We start from the raw sequence: 21,066 nt of genomic DNA, 5'->3' as shown, positions 1-21,066 counted from the left end.
CCTTCTTCTGGTCAAGTTGTGCCACAAACGTCTCCTCTCCCCAATCCTATTCAATACTTCCTCATTAGTTATGTGATCTACCCATCTAATCTTCAGCATTCTTCTGTAGCACCACATTTCGAAAGCTTCTATTCTCTTCTTGTCTAAACTGTTTACCGTCCCTGTTTCACTTCCATACATGGCTACACTCCACACAAATACTTTCAGAAATGACTTCCTGACACTTAAATCTATACTCGATGTTAACAAGTTTCTATTCTTCAGAAACGCTTTCCTTGCCATTGCCAGTCTGCATTTTATATCCTCTCTACTTCGACCATCATCAGTTATTTTGCTCCCCAAATAGCAAAACTCCTTTACTACTTTAAGTGTCTCATTTCCTAATCTAATTCCCTCAGCATCACCCGACTTAATTCGACTACATTCCATTATCCTCGTTTTGCTTTTGTTGATGTTCATCTTATATCCTCCTTTCAAGACACTATCCATTCCATTCAACTGCTCTTCCAAGTCCTTTGCTGTGTCTGACGGAATTACAAAGTCATCGGCGAACCTCAAAGTTTTTATTTCTTCTCCATGGATTTTAATACCTACTCCGAACTTTTCTTTTGATTCTTCACTACTTGCTCAATATACAGATTGAATACCATCGGGGAGAGGCTACAACCCTGTCTCACTCCCTTCCGAACCACTGATTCCCTCTCATGTCCGTCGACTCTGATAACTGCCATCTGGTTTCTGTACAAATTGTAAATTGCCTTTCGCTCCCTGTATTTTACCCCTGCCACCTTTAGAATTTGAAAGAGAGTATTCCAGTCAACATTGTCAAAAGCATTCTCTAAGTCTACAAATGCTAGAAACGTAGGTTTGCCTTTCCTTAATCTTTCTTCTAAGATAAGTCGTAAGGTCAGAATTGCCTCACGTGTTCCAGTATTTCTACGGAATCCAAACTGATCTTCCCTAAGGTCGGCTTCTACTAGTTTTTCCATTCGTCTGAAAAGAATACGTGTTAGCATGTTGCAGCTGTGGCTTATTAAACTGATTGTTCGCCAATTTTCATATCTTCAACACCTGCTTTCTTTGGGATTGGAATTATTATATTCTTCTTGAATTCTGAGGGTATTTCGCCTGTTTCATACATCTAGCTCACCAGATGGTAGAGTTTTGTCAGGACTGGCTCTCCCAAGGCCGTCAGTAGTTCCAATGGAATGTTGTCTACTCCGGGGGCCTTGTTTCGGCTCAGGTCTTTCAGTGCTCTGTCAACTCTTCACGCAGTATCGTATCTCCCATTTCATCTTCATCTACATCCTCTTCCATTTCCATAATATTGTGCTCAAGTACATCGCCCTTTTATAGACCCTCTATATACTCCTTCCACCTTTCTGCTTTCCCTTCTTTGCTTAGAACTGGGTTTCCATCTGAGCTCTTGATATTCATACAAGTGGTTCTCTTATCTCCAAAGGTGTCTTTAATTTTCCTGTAGGCAGTATCTATCTTACCCCTAGTGAGATAAGCCCCTACATCCTTACATTTGTCCTCTAGCCATCCCTGCTTAGCCATTTTGCACTTCCTGTCGATCTTATTCTTGAGACGTTTGTATTCCTTTTCGCCTGCTTCATTTACTGCATTTTTATATTTTCTCCTTTCATCATTTAAATTCAATATTTCTTCTGTTACCCAAAGATTTCTACTAGCCCTCGTCTTTTACCTACTTCATCCTCTGCTGCCTTCACTTCTTCATCCCTCAAAGCTACCTATTCTTCTTCTACTGTATTTCTTTCCCCCATTCCTGTCAATTGTTCCCAAATGCTCTCCCTGAAACTCTGTACAACCTCTGGTTCTTTCAGTTTATCCAGGTCCCATCTACTTAAATTCCCACGTTTTTGCTGTTTCTTCAGTTTTAATCTACAGTTCATAACCAATAGATTGTGGTCAGAGTCCACATCTGCCCCTGGAAACGTCTTACAATTTAAAACCTGGTTCCTAAATCTCTGTCTTACCATTATATAATCTATCTGATACCTTTTAGTATCTCCAGGGTTCTTCCATGTATACAACCGTCTATCATGATTCTTAAACCAAGTGTTAGCTATGATTAAGTTGTGCTCTGTGCAAAATTCTACCAGGCTTCTTCCTCTTTCATTTCTTAGCCCCAATCCATATTCACCTACTACGTTTCCTTCTCTCCTTTTTCCTACACTCGAATTCCAGTCACCCATGACTATTAAATTTTCGTCTCCCTTCACTATCTGAATAATTTCTTTTATTTCATCATACATTTCTTCAATTTCTTCGTCATCTGCAAAGCTAGTTGGCATATAAACTTGTACTACTGTAGTAGGTGTGGGCTTCGTATCTATCTTGGCCACAATAATGCGTTCACTATGCTGTTTGTAGTAGCTTACCCGCATTCCTATTTTCCTATTCATTATGAAACCTACTCTTGCATTACCCCAATTTGACTTTGTGTTTATAACCCTGTAGTCACCTGACCAGAAGTCTTGTTCCTCCTGCCACCGAACTTCACTAATTCCCACTATATCTAACTTTAACCTATCCATTTCCCTTTTTAAATTTTCTAACCTACCTGCCCGATTAAGGGATCTGACATTCCACGCTCCGATCCGTAGAACGCCAGTTTTCTTTGTCCTGATAACGACATCCTCTTGAGTAGTCCCCGCCCGGAGATCCGAATGGGAGACTATTTTACCTCCGGAATATTTTACCCAAGAGGACGCCATTATCATTTAATCATACAGTAAAGCTGCATGCCCTCGGGAAAAATTACGGCCGTAGTTTCCCCTTGCTTTCAGCCGTTCGCAGTACCAGCACAGCAAGGCCGTTTTGTTTATTGTTACAAGGCCAGATCAGTCAATCATCCAGACTGTTGCCCTTGCAACTACTGAAAAGGCTGCTGCCCCTCTTCAGGAACCACACGTTTGTCTGGCCTCTCAACAGATACCCCTCCGTTGTGGTTGTACCACGGTACGACTATCTGTATCGCTGAGGCACGCAAGCCTCCCCACCAACGGCAAGGTCTATGGTTCATGGACGATATTTTAATAGCAGGAGCCTCTTGGGAACAACACAATCCCGTATCCTCAACAATGTGTTATGTATTTTTGCAGAATCTGAAATTACAGTTAATTTGAAAAAATCTGAATTCGGTAGGACAAAGGTGAAGTGTTTGGGACTCATTATTTCTCATGAAGGCATTCAGCTGAATTCTGAAAAGTTGGAAGCAATCAGAGCCCTTCCAGTTCCATCCACAAAAAAACAAGTTCGCAGTTTTCTAGGTCCCGTTCTCTCGCTGGTAATAACACTATTTGGAACTGGTACGAACAGGCACAGTTGGAATTTGATTCTTTGAAAGAAGCACTACTTAACGCGACAACAAAATCTGAAAAAAATTATTCCTTCACTGAATTAAGAGCTTTAGCTATCGTTTGGGCATTCGACAAATTTCGTTTCTTTCTTTCGGGCAAACATGTAGAAGTTCGTAGTGATCATCGTGAATTACAATTCGTTATGACATCAAAATTAAATCACGACAGTTTGGAACGTTGGGCATTGTTTCTGCAAGAATTCCACTTGACAATAGTCAACATTCCTGGCAAGGAGAACATTGTTGCGGACGCACTGTCACGTGCACCGGCAGGCCTTGAGAAAATCAACTCAGAAGCTAGCCTTGAGAAAAATTTCAGTACTCTTTACATTCAAAAAGTAACCTTTGAAAACTTCTTTACTGTATCTTTAAAGCACTTTGCTTATGAACAAGACAAAGATCCGTTTTTGGAAAGGTATCAAAAGCAAATGGCATGAAAAGGCAAACACGCAGATTCGTCATTATTATTTGGTTAGAAACAACATACTCTCCAAACGTTGCACTGTTGATGACAAGTTATGGGTGCTTTGTATTCCTGACGTTCTTGTGAATAAGCTCATCTGGTACGTTCATTTCAGCTACGCACATTCTGGTCCACGAAAATGTTATCATGTTCTTCGGACGACTTGTTATTATAACAACATGGAAAAGAGGATTACGAGAGCCTTGTCTACTTGTAAAAGCTAAACCATCTACCATCTCACATCGTGCAGCTTGTTTCCTGTCATTCATTCTAAATTAAAAGAATTGCTGCTGTTGATCACCTGGGGCCCCTTGTTACAACATTGAACGTTTTTTCGTACGTTCTAGTCACTGCTGAACTTACTTCAAAAATTGTTTCTTTCACACCGTTAAGTAAACCACTGAACGGTCTGTCTCAAACGCCTTTGTTGAAAATTTCTTACGTGACGTTTGACACGTGGCAAACATCATTTCAGACAATGGACCACAAAAACAAATCTGCTGTTTGGTCACGCATGCTTCTGAATCATATAATCTAGCCTGCTTTTATTTCATTGTACTCTCCACATTGTAACCCGTCTGAACGGATTATTAAACAAATCAATAAACTTTGCAGACTTTATTTTCACAGAAAGCATCAGTATTGAGGCAGATACTTGCACTTATTTCAAAACATACTGAATGAAATGCCTCATGATTCCACTGCTTTACAACCTGTTCTTGTACTGGAGAATGAGGAACCACCAAACAGAATCAGAGAGCCTGTACCTTTTTCCGAATACACGTATTTTTCGACATGGAGACATAATTGATTTGGCTATTAAAAATGCAAACTTAAATTTTACGACACCTTGAAGGCCGCATGTTGAACTTCAAGTCGCAATCGAGTCAGTGGCGGCAGTAACACCCCTGCTGGAGTCCTGAAAGACATGTTTCCTCCTCCTGAGGGGAGTTACAGGCTGTTTTCCTATTTTTGAAGTACTTGATATTGCAATGCCACGTCTGTGTTAATGTGGAATTTAACTTGTTATATTAACGCTCCTGCGAGTGATTGTATGTATGATCACCAGTCACTGTAAATGATCGCAGCTTGTGTTCAACGCCATATTCCATGCAAGCGTACGAGTATTCTCTGTTGTAAATTGAATCAACGAAATTAAATTTGTAACATAAATTATGTCGGAGCAAAGCACCCCTTATGAGTACGCCTTAACCATTGCATCAGCAGGCGCTGAACTTTCGTCTACTAAATTACAAGTAATTTTAAGCTTGTAGCTTGTATTTGTAGTCGTTTGCCCTATAAGCTGAGATATTCTGCATCTTACGCGTTCTCGTCTGTAGCCTTATTTGCGCAGATTACTGTTCCCTTTTTACGTGCGTTGGCTGGGTAGCTTTGGGAGCGGACGAAGCGTTCGTGTTCCCTGGGCGGGGAGCAGACGCGTGTTTTCTTTCTGCCACGGCGGCACTTCGTCGTCGCATGACTTTTGGGTTGGCCGGCAGACTGGTACCTCTGCCAGCTGCGTCGCCGTGGCTCAAGTCAAGTAAAGTTGATCGTCTGACGCGTGCCAGGGAGGAGTGTCGCCGATAGTCTGCCCTGTTTGCTGAATACAGGAAGCTCGTGAGGGTTAAAGCGTGTTCTACAAACCGGAATCTCCTCCTCGTTACACCTGCTCCTCACCTATTCGTTTAAGCCTTGCACCCTTATTGCTGCTTCTGAGCGCGTTAACTTTTAAGGTCATCTACTTATCAACATGAACTGTTGACCTTTCCATTGGTCCACAGTCATCAGCGGACTCCTCTGATTGTGCAACTTGTTCCTTGTTGACTGTGATACCTGTCTGCTGAAGTTCTCAGCTTACCTTGCTATTTCTGAGCAGTTGTATTTCTTATTAACAACCATTATTAACGTTTCTGCTGGTGTGTGTCAATTGGGAGTCACATTTAAATTGCATGTTCTCCCAGCGTATCTTGTGTTTCGAGCAATCGTTTTTTCGTTAAGGGTCACTGTCAACGTTTCTGCTGGTGTATACCAGTTGGAAATCTCATTTAAATTACATGATCTCCCAGCGTATCTTGCATTTTGGGCATCTGTATATTTATTAAAGGTCATTGTGAACATTTCTGCTGGTGTGTACCAGTTTGGAGTGACATTTAAATTGTATTTCCTCTCAGCTTATCCTGTATCTTGGGCAATTGTATATGTATTTAAGGGTCACTACCAATGTTTCTGATGTTGTGTACCAGTTGGGTGTTATGTTTAAACTGTGTTTTCCCAGCTTTTGAAGGATGGTGTATTTTATTACTTAAGGGATTTTTACTAAAGCTTACACATTTTTATGGGCTTCCCAACAGCCAAGATGCGTGGTGTGAGTTGATATCCATTCTGAATTTTGGGTGGGCGTTATCGATTTCCGTATCGTGTTATCCAAGCTTGGTAACTGTTAGCACGTTCACAGGCTATCATTGTAATTCATTTTTCTAATAAAATTGAATATGGAAGCTGCTTGCAGCCACGCCTAGTTGATGTGACTTCTTTCTTGTATTTGGGTACTATACACTTCCGGTTTCAAGCCCTGCTGTTAATGGTAAGAATTGTTAAAATTTATTTTTGATCAATTGAGCCTGTTCAAGGTTTTTTTTTTTTTAAATTGAGAGCATTGTGATTATTTTAACAAGGATTTTTCATTGTAATCATAATATTGTTGGTAGGAAATAAAGCTTATTCTGTGAGACAGCAAATGACGAAATATGTGGGTACACCTTCCGTGGCCGCGCGGGATTAGCCGAGCGGTTTGGGGCGCTGCAGTCACGGACTGTGCGGCTTGTCCCGGCGGAGGTTCGAGTCCTCCCTCGGGCATGGGTGTGTGTGTTTGTACTTAGGATAATTTAGGTTAAGTAGTGTGTAAGCTTAGGGACTGATGACCTTAGCAGTTAAGTCCCATAAGATTTCACGCACATTTGAACATTTTGTACACCTTCCATGTGTTTTGCTTAATGTTGTCCCAACCCCAGTTGTGAGGTATCAGTATATTAAGTGTAGGAGAATATATTGGGATACTGGGTTGTTTCTGAAACTAACGTATCTTTCTTTTGGAATTTAAGTATGAGAACTTGGGAGTAGGAGCGGTTGTTTCGGCTGTTAGTAGCTGAAAGATTTTTTATGGTGTTTGGGAAACGAACTAAGAATGTGCTTGTGGATTTGATAGGTGGAATATACTGAGGATGTGTGAGCGATCATTTTCCTCTACTGTGCATCTAATAGGTATGCAGCGAAAAGTGTGTACCAACATTTCACTGTAAACCATAAACTGGAATTCAGAAGTTAAGAAACTATGGCTTGCACTTATAGGAGAGGTGATTGGTGAAGGAAAATTAAACTCGTTTTTGGTATGGGAAAATACTTCATCTACCTTGCATGCTCATTTAGATGAATACTGTTTGCAGAAGAGTTGCCAGATATTATTTTTCTTTGCAGAGTTCGTTAAAATATAATGAAGTTGTATAGAGCTAAGGTTGTTAGAGAAATTGGTGGGAATATGGCAAAAGACGGGAGGCGTCATGAGGTTAGGGGAAGGCTTTCCACTGATTTGGGTTTTCTAAAATTTGTAAAATTAGTTTGGAATTCGGCCGTTGGGCCTATGGTGTTTTTCTGTATTGATTTTAGAGGAAGTTTTAGGGGAATGAGAGAGAGTCTCTTATGTTTGGTAACTGAGGGCTGTGATGTGGAAGGGAACAGTGGTTGTTTGGCAAAAGAACTAGGAATAGATATTTGATTTGCTGCTTTACTTAATGCTTTTTATTTTGTTCCCTTTTGTATATTTTTAGTACTGCGCCATATTTTCTTGGTGGCCAACGGTCCCGCCGCAATATTTTCACTTTCGCACTTGAGCCCAATGCTGACCCGTGTGCACAGCAACCTGAGCATTTTTCATGATATTTAGAATTCAATTACTGTAACGCTAGAGGCAAAAACATCTTATGTTTCTGTAGACTGATGTGACATCTTTTTGAAGAAACAGGTTGTGGCAGACGAAAGAAGGAAACAAATTTTTGATACCAAAAAATATTACTAAATATTTTCAGATTTTGAAAAAAGTCAAAAATTGAATGTAAGACACATAATTTGGTTTTGTGTGGTATTCCCCGAAACATTCTGGTATACATAAAGCGACATTACACTCTTGACACCACCAACATGTCTCTTTCGTTTCTGACTTACCAGTCTGTCCTTTGTCCTTTCTGGACAAACTTTACAAACCCATTTGGGGTTTGCTTTCTTCTCTGGCGCTGGTATCTTCTGTAGAAAATGCCTTCCCTTCAGTCTGATATTGATTGGACTATTTACAGGCTCAGTTTTCTTGTGTGCTCTTTTCACAAGAGACTCGCCAACCTGAAAAAGAAATATCTTCAGACGACATTTTTTCCTGTCTTCAGCGTTTATTGTCTCCTTGTACAATACATATGCATTTGTGAGACACATAAAAAATATTTGAAAAAACACCTTTTTCCACCATTTGAACTGCTTCCTTCCAAATAGATAGTAAGCAACCATCTGATCAGAACGATCCACTCCTGTTTTATAAGTATTGTAGTCCAACACTACCTCTGGTTTCATTTTGTTGATGCGGCGCCGTTTAGTACGCACCGACAATTCCGACATCGTGGCCTTGTGAGAAGTTGAAAGCATCAACACATCCCTTGTATCTTTCCACTTCAAGCAAATTAAGTCTTCTCGCCTCATAAAAATCATTCCCCTCTCTTTATCTTCTTTCTCACAACAGTATTTTTGGGCAGGTCTCTCCTGTTAGTGCAGTCCAAACTGCACTGATATTCTTGTTCCACATGTGGTCAAATACTGCAGGAGAGCTGTATTACCTGTCCATGAAGACAGTATGGCCTTTATCGAAATATTTTGAAAGTAGTCTGTCTAAGAGCGGTATAACACCACTTTCTTCGGATCCTTTTCCCATGTACACTTCTAAGTTCAAGCAATTGCCAGTCTTTGCATCACATACCATAAATAATTCCATACCATAATTTTCAGGTTTATTTTTCATTTAACTCTGAAGTGAATTCTTCCTCACCTGTTGGGAGGAAGCACATGATAACTGACATGATCGAACCATATTGTCATAAAATGTTCTAATTTTGAAAACTGGGTCATAATTCTGTTGCCCTTAAGGTTTGTAATTTTCATTATTGTTCAAGTGCAAGTCTTACAAAATTGCTTTGAATCTGTCGCTGCTCATTATGCTAGGAGTAAAGGGCGAAGAAAGCATGCAATTTGTCAGCCAGTAATCATGCAAAGACGACTTTTTCACAAGACAAATGTGTAAAATAATAGCAAGAAAAGAATAAATGTCACCCAGTTTCACAGGCTGCCACTTGGAAAACAAACTGTTTGTCTTTAGAGAGTTATTTCTTCTCATTTTATTGACGGTACTTGCTGCGTATCTATTAGTTTCAGTTTTGATTGTTTTCATAATTGTGTCATACAAACACAGAAACAATCGTAAGCACTTGAGTTACCGTTCATTTGTGCAGTAACTGCACTATGTTCCCCAAAAAGAGGAACATCCGGCAATACATCGTCTTCAGCCCACACTACCTTCGTCTTCATTTCGAGAGCGCCATACCTTTTTGTGTGGCGGAGGAGTTTCAAATTCGGCGGCAATTTTACGGCGTTAATTTTGTTCACTTATTTCATCAACATTGATATTCTCTGAAAATTACGATATGTTTATCTTATCATTGTTACCTGTTGTATACACGCAAAGAGAAAATCAAATAAAACCTCACTAAATACATATTTTTCACTTCGGCAACTTACCAACAGTAAATGTTTCATTGTCATCGGAAACACTTTCCCATTCTTCAATATCTCCTTCAGAACCAGAATCGTCTACAACTTCTTCTTCTAGAAGAGCTACAGTGTCTTCATCTTTCAATCTTTCGCCCATGATGAAGCTAATTCACTTACAAAACGATCATGCACACTTGCTGTCACTAGATACACATGCGAAAAACGCGGGAATTTTCGTAGTCGGAATTCACACTACACGCATGTAAATAGTGTGAGAAACACTCAACAAACGGCAGCACAAGATGCAGGAAGCTCGACGGACACAATAACATGCGACGGAGACACTACGAACTTGGAAGGCGTTACACTGGGGCTCAAGCCGCTCGGCAATACGAAAAAGCCCGAGTCACACTCCGGGGACGTCACGAAAGTGTTCTCCGGTTTACGTCAGATCATCGAGGCTGTTCGCAGTCCATTTTGGTTATCACTTGGGTGGGTGACCGTCCAGGTCTGCCGGGAGCTGCTGACTAGTGGTGCGCACTCAGCCTTTGTGAGCCCCGTAGAGGAGGTAGTTGACTGAGAAGTGTGACAACTGATGGGAGAGCAATGTGCTGACAACGTGCCCCACGTATCTGCATCAAGTGACACCTCTCAGCTGACGATGACACGACGGTCCGTCGGTACCGTTGGGCCAGGTGAATTCAGTTCGGAGTAACTGTTTCTTTGTAAGTACGTGCCTGAAATCGGTTAATTATTGCCATCAGGTTTTTGGTGAAGTTGCTGATGTGTGTTTAGTGCGTATGCTGGATTTATTCTAGTTATCTAGTTTAAATGAAGCCAATGGTACCAGTTGTATTACGTTTATTCGTGTTTGGTGTGTATTGTGGAATTATATAAGTGTACTGGAGGTATTTACAGTTATCCCACTTTGTATCTGGTTTCTTTTATTTTGGATGTCGTTGTTTCGTTGTTTGTTGGTAGCTATTTAGATAACGAGAAGGAATGCAAGGTCCAAAAAATGAGATCGACGGTAAGTGCAAGACGACTGTGCAGAAATGGCTAGAGGACAAATTCAAATGGCTCTGAGCAATATGGGACTTAACATCTGTGGTCTTAAGTCCCTTAGAACTTAGAACTACTTGAACATAACTAACCTAAGGGCATCACACACATCCATGCCTGAGGGAGGATTCTAACCTGCGACCGTAGCGTCCGCGCGGTTCCAGACTGAAGTGCCTAGAACCGCTCGGCCACACCGGCCGGCTAGAGGACAAATGTAAAGTTATGGAAGCATATGTCACTAGGGGAAAGATAGATACCAAGAATAGAAATATGAAAGAGGCCTTTGGAGAAAAGATAAGCACTGTGTGAATATCTAGGACTTAGATGGAAACTCACGTGAAAGGCGAAAATAATATGAAGGGGGCTATACAAGGGGATGAACTTGAAGAATTATTAGAATTGGTTAACATCGAACGTAAATGTGCTAGGAAGTCTTTTCTGAAGCTATTTGTCTGGAGGTTAGCCATGTGTGGAAGTGAAATATCAACGATAAACTGTTTAGACAAGAAGAGAATAGAAGCTTTTGAAAAGTGGCGCCACATATGAATGCTGATGTTTAGGTGGGTTTATCGTGTAACTAATGAGGAAGTCCGGAACAAAATTGATGAGAAAAGAAATTTGTGACACAACTTGACTAAAACGAGAGGTTCATTGATACCATTTATGGTGTGACATCGAGGGAGTACTGATTTAGTATCATTTCTATTGTTTCCCTTTCCAGGGAAGTGTGTGTGTGAGTGAGGGGGGGGGGGGGGCGAGGATTGGAGAGACAGGGAGTAAGTTTCGTAGAGGGATATCAAGAGATGAATTCAGTAAGCGGGTGCAAAAGGATTTAGATTGTTGTAGTCATTCAGTCCGCACACAACAGAACAGCGTTGAGAATTGCATCAAACGTTTCTTCGGAATAAAGACAACTACAACAGATGAAGTGAATCTGTAGATACCATCAGTGTACCGAAAGTCAATTTCAGACTTTTCGCCCCTATGTTCCCATAACACGAGACAGCAGCTGTGCCCTGTGTGAGGGCCGCTGCGTGTCGCCCTGCGGGACACATGGCTCGTAAAGTATTTATAGCGCGACCTTTGTCCTGTCCTCAGCTCTGCACGTTAAGCGTCCTTGTCTCTGAGTTGAACGAAGCACCGTGTTGTGACTCTGCACTGGTAGGCCTACTTGCCACACATTTCGTTTTACGACAAGCTACACTCTTACAAAGGTGGAAATAAAAATTCAGTACGAATTATAGAATCCACAATGAACCACAAAACATACAGCAAGCGAAATTGATTTCAGTGGCTTGCCAACTGCAGATTGACTCGGAAAGGCTGCGAAATACGTTTCTGAAACTGTGCATCTGGAATCAAGCATTGTATAGAAGTTTAACATGAACCATAGGAATTTTGTAACAGTGGATGGTGGAATAATTTATAGTGTATGCGTTGTTGCAGAAGTATTTCAAATAACAATAAGTATTTCTGTAGAGTGTGGAATGAAGAAGCACCAGGTAGATCAAGAGTGGAACGATATACCCCGCACGACGTATTGCCATGGAGCTGTTAAAGAACATCATAGCATAGAATTGACACATGTAGGATTCAGGAGAATAATATACTGTAAGCTATTGATATAGGATATTAGAGAAGATAAGAATCAGTTGGAGAGGCGAAGTACTACAAGACTAACAGATGAAATTAATCGAGGATAAGAATCAGTTGGAGAGGCGAAGTACTACAAGACTAACAGATGAAAATAATCGAGGATCCGTCTAGAACTGCCCAGGAATCCACGCCTTTAGGATGATGCGTCCCACTCGCAGGTTCTGGATCTAGTTCGACCGGCAGTTTTACGATGGAGGTCGGCGTGTCGGCTATCTTGGACATAGTTTTTAGGCTGTTTCCCACATCCCACTAGCTAAATAATGGGCTCGTTCCCAGGTCCCATTTCAGTTACACGATTCGCAAATGTGTCGAACATGCTCTCACATTTTCGCATGGTTTAACACTGCACACAGACAATGGATACACATGTACTGTCCGATGGGGGAAGGGGCAGGAAAAAGAAGAAGAAGAAAAGGAAGAGTCGAGCATCCGCTTGGTAAGTGCAAAACCATCAAAGAGATGTCGATCAAACCCCAGTGGCAGTTGCGGCAGGAAAGGAATTATGCACCATGGGGAGGTTTATTGTTAAAATTCCGATAGCATACTGAGCCGTGGGCGGCTCATGTTCCCGTCATCATGTATTTTACACCCTGTTTTTAACGTACTTCCACGTCACTAGGTTAATTTCAATTACTGGTGTCACTGAGTTGCTGCTTTGCTTGACTGTGAGCGGCGCTATCAGTACGTATCAATATATCCCCTCTCGTAGTATCTTTGCTCGACTGCTATTACTTCCCGGTCGTTGTCTGTCGTAAGCCAGTTCGGGTCGAGAGTTTGGGCTGACAGTCAGTTGGAACGCGTCTGGAGTGCAGTCCGGACCTGCCAGTCGGGGAGTTGCAGTGCAGCACTAGTGCAGTCGCGTTGGAACAGTGAGGTCTGCGTCGACATGGCTCATCCGACCATTGCCGCCACGCATCACTTAAGCCTGGCCACGGTCTTGGTGGATCGTCGGTCGGTCGTCCTACCGGACGCCGCGTTTTGGCTCGCCGATCGTTCATGAGTCGGCTGTGTGTGTGTGCATCAACGCCCGATTTGTCTTCGTGCGTGCTTAGTTACTGTTGGGTATCGATCAGGTCTTCGTGCAAGTGTTTGTCAGGTTGTGTGTGTAGTTGGTGTTTTTTTCACTGACGACTATTTTAGATGTTGTCAGCATTTTGTGGGTAGTGGGTCGGTTGGTGCGGACCTGGGAGGATGTCTCTGGGCGGCGTAGTCGGCTGGGCCCCTGGCGGTCCTTGCGCAATGCCGGAGCGTGTGTGGAGCTGTCCGATCGCTACGAGCTTCGTGGCTCACCGACCCAGGATGTCAAAGTTGAGTGGTGCGTTAAGTACCCAAACGCCGTTCATGTTGCGGCGTTCGTTTCGGTGGTTCGCTATTGGGGAGCTTTTCCTGTGATCAACACCGAGTGGTTTGAGTAGTGAAATCGAGCCGCTGTGCGGTGGAATTAACGATGTAGGCTCACTACAATTCAAGTGCACGAGCGGAATATCCCGACTTGTGGCCGTTAGTGTTCTGGTTATCTGCCCTAGCCACTGACGTAATTTCAGGCAGTGTTCCTTTTAGGTGGAGCTACTGTATTACCTTACTTCAAATTCAAGTGTACCTGCACAAGTAAGACGGGTCCGCACGCAGCTGGCGGCGTGCAACCGTTGCCAACGGGTCAAATACTGCACGATGGCGCAAAGCATTAAACCTACCAAAGAGGGCGAGTTACTGCCTGCGGACAATTGTGGCCCATTACCCACAGGACGCGGTGCCATGAAGTACATCTTTGTTATGGTGGACGTGTTCTGTAAGTTCATTAAACTGTATCAGATACGGAAAGCGAATACTAAAACTCTGACCGCCAAACGGGAGAAGGATTACTTCAATAATATTGTAAAACCAGTAAGGCTGTTGTCTGACAACGGATCGCAGTTTACTTCGAACGTTTGGAACACGTTCATGAACCACCAGGGCGTGCAACATATCCGTATATCTGTCTACCACCTAGTGAGCAACCCGTGTGAACGGTATATGCGGGAAGTATGTAGGCCGTATGCCAGCAATCGTCATTGCAAGTGGGTGGAGTACGTGAGCGCGTTTGAGGACGTACTCAACAGCGTAAAATGTAAGGCTACGGGGTACTCACCTTTGGAAGTAATGACCGGGGTGAAACCAAAGTTTTTACTCACAGCCCCGGTAGAATTCCCGCCGCGAAAAGCTGAATCGATTGCTGAAAGAGAACAGGAAGTAACGTTAGCCGATAGCAGGAAAAGGCAGCACAATGGACGATACAAACCGATGAAGAACAAAGTGGGGGATAAAGTGCTTCTACGTACCAAAGAGTGTTCCAGCGAAGTGGGCGAGGAGATTAAGAAATTATTTGAGTTATATTATGGATCATTTGTTGTGGCAGAGCGCCCTCACCCAAATGCATACCGTTTAAAATACTCTGTCTCAGGAAAACCTTTGGGTCTAAGAAACGTGATGGAACTGTGGTTGTATATAGAGAAAGGGCAGAAGTGAAAAGCAGTTCTAATCTGTAATTACTGGTAGTAATTTTGGAGGGTTAATTTATATGTTTACTTGGGGATTCCTTAGTAATTTGTTGGTTTATTTTGGCACTGTACGTGTGCAAAAGCGGGAAGTTTAGGCACTGAAGGTGCATGTAGGTCAGTGACCTCGTGGATTTTAGTAAAATATGTATTGATTTATGCTTCGTATACGAGTGTGGCAAAGAATTTAGTGCTCAATTAGAAGGATATTCAAACTGTAAATATATGTGCACTCAGTTTTTGGTGCGTTGAGGTAGGAAGGATTGATTAAAGTCAATTAAATAGAACTTGTGGGAATCTGGGCTTACTATGATTCAGTCGTTTGCCTTGTGACTATGTTCCTAAAGTATCGTTTCTGCTGGAGGGATTCGTTAGTAAGGATCCTGGTTGGTTTTGGGAAATGGTTTGTTGAGGGGTTTCTATTTTTGGTTTTCGTTGTAGAGAGATTTTTCACGATAAGCGGTGGAGCTCGGAATTCAGAGACAGACACGTTTTCTGCGAGGCACTTGGTCAAAGGACTGATGTGAGTTGTCAATACTTCGTGCGAAAATCCGTGTGAGCTTGTGTAGTGCGACTGCAAGAAGGCTCCTTAGCCCTGAGCGAGTGGCACATGAAGTGCTTACAAAGTAACAAATACGTAAAAGTGCATTTAAAAGTTTTATTTCTCGTTCAAAAAAATATATATGCAGAATTGTAATGTAGGCATTTATTTAAAGTGCCGTTTCGTTCATAATTTGTGTTAGTTTTGTTTATTTCGAAATTCATGCTACTCCCACACCACTGCAAAAGCCTTGTAAACAGTATTGGCCTGGCGTTTTAATCACTTAATTCTGTCCTTTGAATATTTGTTTTATATGTACTTGTATGAACTGAGGGGGTGCTACTTCTGAACTTTCAGGCAAGCAAGAATTTTAATAAGTGGAGGTGTATGAGGTAACGGACGAGTTGTCGCGCCCTGGAAATATTATCTGTTCGGAACCGCGGAGGCCACACAGGACGCTCGTCAAAGCCGCGGCCTGGCAGCAAACACGTGGTGGCAGACGTTAGCCGGGCGAGAGGGGTAGCCCCAGCGCACGGTCCAGCCGCGTGGCTGGGAATTCCGCTTTGACGACAACGCTGCTTTCTGTCGATGAAGGAGATGTCTACTCCGGGTGTGTTTAAAGATGGCGGACTTTGTGAAACCTTAATGGCGGACATTTCACAGTTCGTATGGAAATTAAAAGTAGCCAAATGAATCATGATATCTCAAAAAAAACCATATACATTACTATTATTGGCACGACGATTCTGATGGTGTAATCAGATTTTCAATATCTTTATTAGTTTAAAGTTTAGTATCAGACGGTAAATTGTACAAGTAACACCCAGCTTCATCCGATTTGTCAATCGCCGTGTCTTTAGAAAGCTGTTAGTGTAAACCAAAATTGGTATGAATTACAGGTATGAAACTTGAATAGTACATGAGTTATTATAGGTCAAAGTGGCCGATTACTATCGATCGCGTCAGGCCATAAGTGCTCCACAGTTACACGAAGGAACGGTAGCAGCAAGCTTATAAATATATTTTTTCATCTATGTCTTTGTTTATATCCGATATATACTATTCATCAAGAAATTGGTTAAATATTTACTGTGTTTTAGAAAGCACAGAGACATTACGCTGCTGGCCTATCTTTTGCTTCTTTTCTTTTGATACTTGTTTATTTAATTGTTGTTGTTGTTGTTGTTGTTGTTGCGGACTTCAGTCCTGAGACTGGTTTGATGCAGCTCTCGATGCTACTCTATGCTGTGTAAGATTCTTCATCTCCCAGTATCTACTGCAACCTACATCCTTCTGAATCTGCTTGGTGTATTTATCTCTTGGTCTCCCTCTACGATTTGTACCCTCCACGCTGCCCTCCAATACTAAATTGTTGATCCCTTGATGCCTCAGAACATGTCCTCCCAATCGGCCCCTTCTTCTAGCCAAGTTGTACCACAAACTTCTCTTCTCCACAATCCTATTCAGCACCTCCTCATTAGTAAATGTGATCTACCCATCTAATCTTCAGCACTGTTCTGTAGCACCACATTTCGAAAGCTTCTATTCTCTTCTTGCCTACATTATTTATCGTCCATGTTTCACTTCCATACATGGCTACACTCCATACAAATACTTTCAGAAACGACTTCCTGACACTTAAACCAATACTCGATGTTAACAAATTTCTCTTCTTCAGAAACGCTTTCATTTCCATTGCCAGTCTACATTTTATATCCTCTCTACTTCCACCATCATCAGCTATTTTGCTCCCCAAATAGCAAAACTCTTTTACTACTTTAAGTGTCTCATTTCCTAATCTAATACCCTCAACATCACCCGACTTAATTCGACTACATTCCATTATCCTCGTTTTGCTTTTGTTGATGTTCATCTTATATCCTTCCTTCAAGACACCATCCATTCCGTTCAACTGCTCTTCCAAGTCCTTTGCTGTCTCTGACAGAATTACAATGTCATCGGCGAACCTCAAAGTTTTTATTTATTCTCCATGGATTTTAATACCTCCTCCGAATTTTTCTTTTGTTTCCTTCACTGCTTGCTCAATATACAGAATGAATAACATCGGGGAGAGGCTACAACCCTGTCTCACTCCCTTCCCAACCACTGCTTCCCTTTCATGCCCCTCAACTCTTATAACTGCCATTTGGTTTCTATACAAATTGTAAATAGCCTTTCGTTCCCTATATTTTACCCCTGCCACCTTCAGATTTTGAAAGAGAGTATTCCAGTCAACATTGTCAAAAGCTTTCTCTAAGTCCACAAACGCTAGAAACGTAGGTTTGCCTTTCCTTAATCTAGCTTCTAAGATAAGCCGTAGGGTCAGTATTGCTTCACGTGTTCCAATATTTCTACGGAATCATTTCTATTGTTTCCCTGTTATGCAACTTATTTTTTATTTAATTGCGGCATCATCGACATGAATGAGTGTTTTAAAATAATAAAGGGCATTTTTAAATGTACGCCTGCTATCGTACTAATCATTTAAAGTCGTTAAGGTAGTACCTGCAGATTTTATTTAACTGCAATCTTTCATTTATAAATTTATATGTTACATTCATAATTCGCAATTGCCGAGTGATAGAAACCTTTGACCATTCCATTCATGTGTTTATTCTTATCGTATACTGTAGACTCAGCAGTATTTGGCCTGTAATGCGGCAACTACGTACTCCAGCCCCTAGTCAACGAAACCAGCCAAAACTTTTAATATTGCAACTCTGAGTCGGAGGGTGAGTAGTCGTTTTGAAAGCCCACACTACCCACACCCTGACATTCACCTAGCAAATTACTAGTAACACCTACCGAGAAACCGGTCATAGGGTGCACACTAGCGCCAAGGGATGGAGCATTTTCTATATACCTCAATGAAACAGTGAAAACTGGTGCGTCCGTAGTGGCCTGCAGATATGTGGCAGAACGAAGAGGATTAGATCTGAGATGGTTCTCTCTGCATGGTGATGCCGTCGGTTGTAGTCGAAGCAGACACTGATGACTGCCTTGGAGTACTCGGAGACACTGCCGTCGTACTGCCGCTGGACTGCGTCCGCCACTGGAGAAGTCGCCTGGTGCAATTGTAGCTGCTGCCGGTTACCGCGTGTTCCAACCGTCCCAGATACCGCTGTCCGTTAAACGCGCTAACCGCTACTTTTCCCTGCACTCAACTTATTTAGACTCTGAGCCCCCACTCAAATTGCCTTTAACGTGAAACGTGATATATTGGGACCTCTACCGACCGCATGTGTTAATTTTGAAAATTACTGCGAAATTTCACTGTTTCCAGAAACCTACTTGCAAAAAAAAAAAAAAAAAAAAAAGAACGATCTCACACTGTATTTTGTTACACGTTCACTCTACACTAATCTCTACTGGTTTTGCAAAGGTTTTTACGCTTCGCACAGTACGCTGAACAACACAGAGCAAAGGAATTACCACTTTGCAGGACACAAAACCAGGACGAGAAACCCCCAATTGCGGGCTTTCAAAAAACTACTCACCCTCCGACTAAGAGTTGCAATATTAAAAGTTTTGGCTGGTTTTGTTGTCTAGGGGCTGGGATACGTAGTTGCCGCATTACAGGCCAAATACTGTTGGGTCTACAGTATACGATAAGAATACACACATGTATCGAATGGTCGCAGGTTTCTATCAGTCGGCAACTGCGAATTATGAATGTAACATATAAATTTATAAAAGAAAGATTGAAATTAAATAAAATCTGCAGGTACTATCTTAACGACTTTAAATGATGGGTACGATAGTAGAAGTATTCTTGAGAATGTGGTATATTTCTGCAAAACACTTATTGCTGTCGATGGTCCAGCAACTAAATAAAATATAAGTTGAATAACAGGGAAACAATAGATTCCTACAGCACGTAATTAGTTACGAACAAAAACATAGCTCTCGAGACACTCAGTTCTTAACGCACACTACGTCTTCACTGAAGAAGCCACGGAAATCACACAAGAGTACAAGTCGGCACTCCGAAGTATTTCTATCTCTCGCGATCACGCGCACTCTGCTCCTTCTTAAGTCTTTCCCGCGACTGTGCGTCCGCCGCACCGTCCAGCGCTTTCCGTGTCCTGTCCCGTCTTGTCCAGCACTCCCCGTGTCCAGTGCCGTACTCTCCGGACTATCCCTGTGTCCTCTCCGGAATCTCGCTTCCATACAGTCTCCCTATTCACGAGCGCTGTGACTAGCTACAGCGCTCGCACCATGTCTTCATGCCAACGCACAGTCACACAAACATAATGAAACATATTCGAAATACTGGATTTAAATTTAAATACTTGAAATTAAATAAATTTTCCTACGGCTAGACCATAAACACGCTCTAACACACATTATTAAATGCATATCAATTAAATAACCATATATCAAAAGAAAAGAAGCAAAAGATAGGCCAGTAGCCTAATGTCTCTGTGCTTTCTAAAACACAGTAAATATTTAACCAATTTCTTCATGAGTAGTATATATCGGATACAAACAAAGACATAGATGAATAAATATATTTATAAGCGTGCTGCTAGCGTTTCTACGTGTAACTGTGGCGTACTTATGGCCTGACGCGATCGATAGTAATCGGCCACTTTGTCCTCCAATAAGTCATGCAGTATTCAAGTGAGATACCTATAATTCATACCAATTTTAGATTGAAATTTTCACTCTACAGCGGAGTGTGCGCTGATATGAAACTTTCTGGTAGATTAAAACTGTGTGCCGGACCGAGACTCGAACTCGGGACCTTTGCCTTAGGCGGGCAAGCGCTCTACCGACTGAGCTACCCAAGCACGACTCACGCCCCGTCCTCACAGCTTTAATTCCGCCAATACCTCATCTCCTACCTTCCAAACTTCACAGAAGCTCTCCTGCGAACCTAGCAGAACTAGCACTCCTGGAAGAAAGGATACTCCGGAGGCAAGGCTTAGCCACAGCCTGGGGGATGTTTCCAGAATGAGATTTTCACTCTACAGTGGAGTGTGCGCTGATATGAAACTTACTGGCAGATTAAAACTGTGTGCCGGACCGAGACTCGAACTCGGGACCTTTGCCTTAGGCGGGCAAGCGCTCTACCGACTGAGCTACCCAAGCACGACTCACGCCCCGTCCTCACAGCTTTAATTCCGCCAATACCTCATCTCCTACCTTCCAAACTTCACAGAAGCTCTCCTGCGAACCTAGCAGACTGGTAGAGCGCTTGCCCGCGTAAGGCAAAGGTCCCGAGTTCGAGTCTCGGTCCGGCACACAGTTTTAATCTGCCAGGAAGTTTCATACCTATTTTGGTTTACACTAATAGCTTTCTAAAGACACGGCGATCGACAAAATCGGATGAAGCGTTTATATTTTGGAAATTCGTTGCTGGGTGTTACCTGTATAATTTACCGTCAGATACTAAACTTTCAACTAATAATGATATTGAAATTCTGATTACACCATCCTAATCGTCGTGACAATAATAGTAGTGTGCATGTTTCTTTTTGAGTTACCATGATTCATCTGGCTACTATTGATGTCCATACGAACTGTAAAATGTCTGTCATTAAGGTTTCACAAAGTCCGCCATCTTTGTGGCACTTCCGGCATAGACATCTCCTTCATCGACACGAAGCACCGTCCTCGT

General features: G+C 42.1%; 1 protein-coding gene and 2 non-coding genes across 3 annotated transcripts in view; all 3 read right to left on the bottom strand.

Annotated features, from left to right (window-relative positions):
• The window catches only part of LOC126176685 (dopamine receptor 1), a 1,014,936-nt gene extending 1,006,778 nt beyond the window's left edge, over positions 1-8,158 (bottom strand). The window contains exon 1 of the mRNA XM_049923847.1: positions 8,067-8,158. The gene's annotated coding sequence lies outside the window, so the exon portion shown is untranslated. The remainder of the gene's footprint in view (positions 1-8,066) is intronic.
• A 12,004-nt stretch (positions 8,159-20,162) lies between these two features.
• Positions 20,163-20,237, bottom strand: Trnar-ccu (transfer RNA arginine (anticodon CCU)). Its single transcript has one exon. It is a non-coding gene; the product is annotated as a tRNA-Arg (tRNA).
• Positions 20,238-20,463: 226 nt separating this feature from the next.
• On the bottom strand, positions 20,464-20,538 carry Trnar-ccu (transfer RNA arginine (anticodon CCU)). Its single transcript has one exon. It is a non-coding gene; the product is annotated as a tRNA-Arg (tRNA).
• Positions 20,539-21,066: the final 528 nt, after the last annotated feature.

Source organism: Schistocerca cancellata, chromosome 3 (genome assembly GCF_023864275.1).
Source record: "Schistocerca cancellata isolate TAMUIC-IGC-003103 chromosome 3, iqSchCanc2.1, whole genome shotgun sequence".
NCBI classification, from domain to species: Eukaryota; Metazoa; Arthropoda; class Insecta; order Orthoptera; family Acrididae; genus Schistocerca; species Schistocerca cancellata.
Note: the sequence above shows the minus strand (reverse complement) of the source record. Positions and strands in the feature narration are given on the sequence as shown.